This window comes from Gigantopelta aegis, unplaced genomic scaffold, assembly GCF_016097555.1.
Source record: "Gigantopelta aegis isolate Gae_Host unplaced genomic scaffold, Gae_host_genome ctg6493_pilon_pilon, whole genome shotgun sequence".
NCBI classification, from domain to species: Eukaryota; Metazoa; Mollusca; class Gastropoda; order Neomphalida; family Peltospiridae; genus Gigantopelta; species Gigantopelta aegis.
In genome coordinates, this window is record NW_024535074.1 from 1 (window position 1) to 7,373 (window position 7,373).

General features: G+C 35.6%; 1 pseudogene; it reads left to right on the forward strand.

The window, feature by feature from the left end:
- The first annotated feature begins 1,412 nt into the window (after positions 1–1,412).
- Positions 1,413–5,555, forward strand: LOC121366653 (annotated as a pseudogene).
- The last annotated feature ends 1,818 nt before the right edge of the window (positions 5,556–7,373 follow it).

Genomic DNA, 7,373 nt, shown 5'->3' on the forward strand with positions numbered 1-7,373 from the left:
TTAATGTTCCTGACGACCATGAACTGTACGGGGCGTATTGATCAATTGAAACACGACAAAAGACGTGTGAAGTGGCTGTTAACTTACCTAGAAGTGAGCATAAGTACTTGCATGTCTGTATGTGTGTGTGCCCATCTGGTAGTGGTATAAATGTGTATGTATATGATTTGTAGTCTATCTGATTAGTAGTAAATAATGTATTAAATTATGTACTAGACTATTTGGATTATTTCTAAGGAAAAAATGTGAGTATGATATGGGAGTTGGATTGTTAGTAACATATATATATATATGTGCATTCATCTCAAGTGAGTAGTTGTGCACTCTAACATCTGTTAATAATATATTTTTAAGTTGTTTTATTGGAATGTTTACAGATATTAATCTAATTAAGATTATATATTATAATTCTAGCTACAGTATTTAGGGATTTATTATACTCTTATTAGACAAAAATGCTTTAATACACACATCTATTGTCATCACAACGTCACATCCTTTTTGAGAAGTTCTTGATCTTTTTTTTGTATACATATTCCAATCATTTTTCCCACAGCTTGCCATTGTTAATTTGTTAATATTTTACGTTTTGTTTGTATACATAGACTTTTGTCAATATCATAATAACATCAATATTGACATGTTTTAAATAATTTATCTTCCTTAAAAGTACAAAACGTAGAATGAAACTATTTAGTATTCAGTCACACCAAGGATCCACCTAATAATAATTTACCCGATAGAAAACAGAATTTACATGAGAAACAGAACAACTATGTTATCACTACTACTGTTATTAGTTCTCTGTTTACATAACTTAATAGTTTTATTCCAAGTCAACTACACGTTGATATCCCATTCAGCGAAAAGGCTACTACAATTTGAGTACATCATTAATTATTTGTTTATTGTATTTTATTAATCTGACTGGACAACTAGCATAATACTTGATATACAATGATTGTCTTTTTAACAATCACAGTTCATATAATTTAGAATATACTAATACTTTCCTAAAATTTGTGTATTGAGCTATAATAGTTGTACTGTGGTGTCGTATTTAGGGGAATGGATGAAAGTAATGTTCACAGTCTGTTCCCTTGTCTCTCAATATGGTTCAATCAAAGCCTCTCCTTTTGACTAAGTATGGTGTCTACACTTGTTAACTGGAACAACAAAGTTCGTAACTTGTACTATTGTGTAATTTTAGTTGCTTTCTACACACAATAACAAAGTCCCCTAGTACATAGTCATTTAAATTGTACCCTTGTTGGGTAAAAAAGAAGTCAGAGTTAGTGTACACATTTTTTTCATTACCTCTTTTTGTTTTTATACAAGCAATAGAAGGCAATAGTAGATAATGTCTTAATATTGTAAATAATAATTTTAAGTATTATTTCTATGCTCTTTAGGTTTATAATGAGACTATACGAGACCTCCTTGTTCCCTCAGGACCCCTAGCAATGAGAGAAGATGGACAAAAAAGGATTAGTTGTCAGTGGACTATCACAACATCAGGTATGTAGTAATTTTTTGTTATAAATCTATTTTCTTTTAGTGTTATAGCCTACTTCAGCTGAGGATCTTCTTAGGATGTTAGAGGATGGTAACAAAAAATAGAACACAACATCCAACTGATGCTAATGCTACCTCATCTCGATCTCATGCAGTATTTCAGGTAAGAATATCAAGGGTTTGTGTTCAACACTTGAATGTATTCATAGTTTATGAGTACATTCTAAACAAATTACTACTAATAAGAGAATAGTGTTAAAACACACTAATGATAAAACAGTTATCATAGCTCAAGGTCAATGTGTGATATAGCAAACTCTAATTGGTTCTTGTGAAGATAAAAGAGTGTTTAGAGTTCTTGAATAAGGGAGATGTCCAGACTTAGTTTCTGAGAAATGCTGAGATTTTCTCTGATCGACTACTTCCTTTTTCAACTCGTCCAGCCACTGATCTCGGTGTAGTCTGGTCATATACAAATTTATATTCATGATGTTTATCATTACTCAATTGATTTCAGAAGTACGAGAACAATAATGCCTTTAATTGGCCAGGGAAGATCTTCATCGTACTCTCCCGGGAGAATATAGAGACTTAGCCTGAAAGAATTGAGAACAACATCAACCATAAATAGCATTTTATAACCATTTTTCGTGAGTATAAAAAGGATCACTCCGCCAACACAATTTACCTCCAACAGGACGAATGTAATTATTAACATCTTCATTGTAAATCTATACACTCCCACATTAAAGAATGGGACATGATTGACATACTGATCTGTAGTAGAGATATGAGCTATCTTCAGCTCAGCCACTTTATTACATAGATCGCGTATTTCATTATTCTTTGCTTTCTAGTAAAATCTCTAACTCTTCTACTCGCCTCTTTAGCAAACCCTGTTTGGTATCATCTTTTTCTTGTGATACAATTTCCTTGTGCAATAAAACTTCTGTCATTTTCTCAAGCCTTTTTCCTACCTCTTCAACTTTTTTTTCTCGAGCTTCCAGCTGCTCTGTGTACTTGGTAATGAGCTGGATATGGTCCTCAGTTGATGTGTTAATGTGATCTCGGAGATCTTTGTGAGTAATCTCTTCGGTTTGACAGCCCAAAATACTACATGGACATGATACAATACGTAATGGACACTCTGAGGTGAGGTGATGTTGTAAGTAGCCTTTGTTGACAAATTGACCACACCTGTTGAACAGGGTATCTCTGTAGTTATTGTAGGTAAGTCAAGTTCTTTAGAACATTAATACACTCATATGTTATGTGTCCTGTAAGCTGATATCTTTCTAGCATTATTCCACAGTCAAGTGGGCAACTTACCACTACATAATCACACGAACCAGAAACGCTGTCCAAATGTGATTCTAAGTTATCAAGACAATCAGTCCACTTGCATCCCTTTGTCGCATTAGGGCAGACAACCTCTTGAGAGCCCAGCTTTTTCCGAATCTGGTATTCACCTTGACTGGAAAAACTTTTGTTTCTACAGACAGGACAAGGTCTCTTCTCTCTTTTATTAACTGGATACAAGGCTCACAGATATGTTCTTTACAACAGGTTGCTTGTTGTGGATTGTACAAGAGATCTTTACAGACGGGGCATATAAAGTCAATCGATGATTTAAGTAATACCTGTATCTAAGCATTTTATGAGAATTTCCTTCTTCTGGTTGTGTTGCTTCTGCCATCATCTTGGCTCCGAAAAAGCTGTGAACTTCTAAAAAAGGACAGAATTTAGATAGTTACTAACTAATAAACCACGTATATTTGCGCATGGTCGTTTAAAAAAAACCGGGAAATTTAACACATTACGCACACAGGTCGTTAAAACAAACCTGTAAATTAACACATAATTATTTCTATTATGCACACAGGTCTATGTCAATCAGAAATCTCGTACAGCTGGTCTATCAGCAGAGATTACACAAGGAAAAATGAGCCTCATTGATCTTGCTGGTTCTGAGAGAGGTACTGTATCAAACCAACCGTGGAGCACGACTTAGAGAGGGAGCAAACATCAATAAATCATTGCTGGCTTTGGGCAATTGTATAAATGCTCTGGCTTGCTAACAAAGTATGCAAAATACTGTCTGCTATTGAAGTGTCATGAATTCATTTTTAGGAGAAGACTGGTCAATGACCATATCGTAATAGCAAACTAACAAGACTTTTGAAAGATTCATTAGGTGGAAATTGTCGAACAGTTATGATAGCTAACATAAGGTACTATATTATAAAAAATCTGTATAATAATTTCTCTCTTCTCTCTCTCTCTCTCTCTCTCTCTCTCTCTCATAGCCCTTCAGGACTTACCTATGAAGATACTTATAATACACTTAAATATGCTGACAGAGCTAAGCAAATTAAAACAAAGGTCAGCATTAGCTTTTAATACATATATTATACAATTCCCTCCATATATACAGTTAGTAAGGAAATATTGTCAATGTGGATTATCATGTCACACGATACAAAACCATTGTCATTGAGCTACAAAAGGAAGAGTAGAGATGACCTTTTCATTTCTGATATTATATCACATTAAATCCCTTCAGATCACAGAACTTAAGTCCAGACTGGATACACGTTCTACAACTCCCACTTTTAATACTTTTGACTCATCAGAAACTAATCGTTTGCAATGTATGATACAAGGAGTGTACAATGAAAGAGGTTCTCTAAGGAAGAGTATGGCTGATTTGGATGCTGCAGAGAGAGATACTCTACTAAGAATATTTCGCAAAGTAAAGGAGGGAGCTTGGAGAGTTATAAATAATGTCTTAAGCCACTATTAACATTGCTTTCTGCTTGATTTTAAAACAGCAATATTTTGCTATGATGATAATGTACTTATTACATGTCATTTCATAGGAACGTGATCTACAAAGAGTTGAAGTATTAACTGGCAATGATACCAAGATATTAAAAGTACAATTGTTGCTAATTTTAAACTGACTAAAGTAATTTATTTTGTAGCTTGAGAACAAATTAGAATATCTACGAGGTCGACTCCGAGAAATTAAAGAACAAAAAACAGTTGTCCATCAACAGTTGTCACGAAACAATGAAGGTATTGGTCGAGTTCAATCAGAGATCAGTTTAAAGCATTATCAGCTAGTTCAGGTAAGAAAGCTATCCTTTGATTAGCAATATTGTATGTGATCCTCAGACTCTTCAGAGGTAATTACAGACCAAATGGAAATGACTAGTGAAGTGCGGAAGTTGGAGTCAGAGTGTGCTCACCAATGGAAACAAACAAAACATTTACTACGCTATATTAAGAACCAAGAGAAAGAGATATCAAGAACAGAAAAGTAAGTGCAGCCCCTCTAGATCTACTAAGTTAAATTTGGTTGCTCTTAGAGTTTTTGTACTTGCTTTGGAGTTAGTTCGTAAGCAGTACCAGCTCTTACAAGCTACAACTGTCTTACTCCTGTGGTACGTGATCTCTTTGACACTCTTGTTAAACATATTGATGGAGAGAAAGAAGTTAACTGGGCAACTAATCAAGAACTTCAAGACAGCTTATGTAACATCTCAGTATCGACATTTTCTAGCTCTCATCAAGTTCTCTTTGATTCCATTGTGTCCTAACAGTTCTCCGTTACGAAAACTAGACACTGCTCGTTACAGTTCACCAACAAACTCCGCTTCTTTAGGCATCTTGTCAACTTCTAAAGTTCCCACAACAACTAATCCTGTCAAACCTGTTGCTTTAACAATACAGTCACCTTCTCCCTCCCTTCCTCACAAAACAAGGGACTTACCATCCATCCATTAAGTAACCGACTAGTGGCACCACCAACACCAGTCCGACTCCCATCAACTGATAGTATGCTCTCCTCTATTTCTACCACTTCATTATCTACTTCCACTGGTGGCAGTTTAGCTGGGAAAGTACTAAATGTTCCAATGAAAAGTCCTTCTCGGAAGAAGAGAGTTGTTTCAGTCCACCCCCTCCAACAGTGGAAGAGATTGAAGATGAGGATGTGTGGAAGTCATTTGAGAAGAAGCCCACAGCTCCCATCTCTTGTCAGATCAGTCAGACAAAAACACAATCAGTTGATAAAATTCCACCACCATTACAAGTCAAAGAGAAGAAGAACACAAACACAAAAAAATTCAAATTCCAACAATAACAACAACTTCATCACTGTCTGAAAATGTTTCAAATTCAATTCCTCCACCTCCTCAAAGAAGTCAGTCCACTAGTAGTGTTTTAACTCAATCAACAACTGAAAAAAACTTCCTCAAATCATCGTCTATTGTTGTCCAAGGGAAAAAGGGTTCTTCTCCTAAATCACGTGTAAATTTAGCTCAACTCACTAGCATTACTAAAACAGCTGACTCATCTGTTGTACCAGTAACTTTCCAATCTCCAGTAAATGCTTTTTGAAGATAATTTTGTTGCATCTTATCCAGCTCCATCAAAATCGATAAACCGCACCCCTGTATCTAATCAACTAGTAACCCTCCGTACATACTACCACCTCCTTCTACTTTTATAGTTACCCCTAGCAACAAAAGATTACCAATGCCTTCAACCACACCAGTGTTGCAGTCCTATCCAATGGGATACCACACTCCAAATGGGCGGAGAGTACCTATACCTACAGCCACACCTATCTCATCACAAACCATATCAACAAGGCTCTAGTTATCAGTTTCCATATCAATACCCGCCCCCTCCTAATAATTCATTTGTAACACAACCGTTTGCTAGTTTTAGTCCAGTCTTTGAACAACACTTTATACCACCTCCTCGTCTAGGTGGGGTCATGAGTCCAACTCAGTCTCAGTTGAATCGTTGTGTCACCTCGCTGTCTTATAATACAGCAGATTCTCCACCCCCACACTTGACACAACCAAAAATACAAGACAAGACTGCTCAGGTCACCATCTCCAAACAATATGAATTGATATCACGGGAGTCATCTCTGTCTAATCCCCTTTATAGGTCCAACCTAGTACAATTCCTTCAATTACACATAAACATAAACCTGTTTCTCAAACTGGATCTACTAAACCTCCCTCACCAGTTAGAGGTTGTACCTCACCAACAACAAGTGAGGACAAATAAACTTAACATATGTCAAATCAGAACCCTCAGTGTTAAAAGAGAACCCCCCACAGACAGGGTCAAGTAAATCTGCAATGAATACTAGTAGCGTCACTTCTATTTTCAAGGGTAAAGATAAACGTAGTAAAAAGTCTCCACCACTATTAAATGGGACAAAACCACTACAAACATTTACAAGTTGATAGTACTGGTGTACTGGATACTAATAGAAGTATTACACAAAACAGCTGGTGAAAAAAAGCAACCTAGCTATTTAGCTTTGACAAAAAGTGCAGCTTTCAAACGTGTTCAGTTAGGTCAACCAACAAGGTAGGTTTAAAAGTGTTTCATCGATGTTATTACTGTTACAAATAGAAATGGCACTCAAAAGGAGAATCACCCCTTTTCTACAAGAAGTCATTCTTTTAGAAGTAAACACAAAATACAACAATCAGTTCCAGTTAGCAGGTATATGTGTTCAGTAAGAGTTTCATAACTTTAACTTAACTCTCTCTCTCTCTCTCTTCTCTCTCTCTCTCTTAACAGTCGCAGTTATTCTTCCTCTAGGTGTCATAATCCAACTACTCTCACTGCTAGCACCTGGTATTATGAATCACAGCTATAAAATATTTTGTATGCCTCGTTTGTTCTATTTTGTTGTAAACTTTGTATATTGTCACTGTATTACATATATGTTAATATGTGCAGTTGTTTAATAATAATATATCAGTCCTTTAAAGTAAAAGATTATAACAAAATTATGAAAACAATCTTTCTTTACACATCACTAA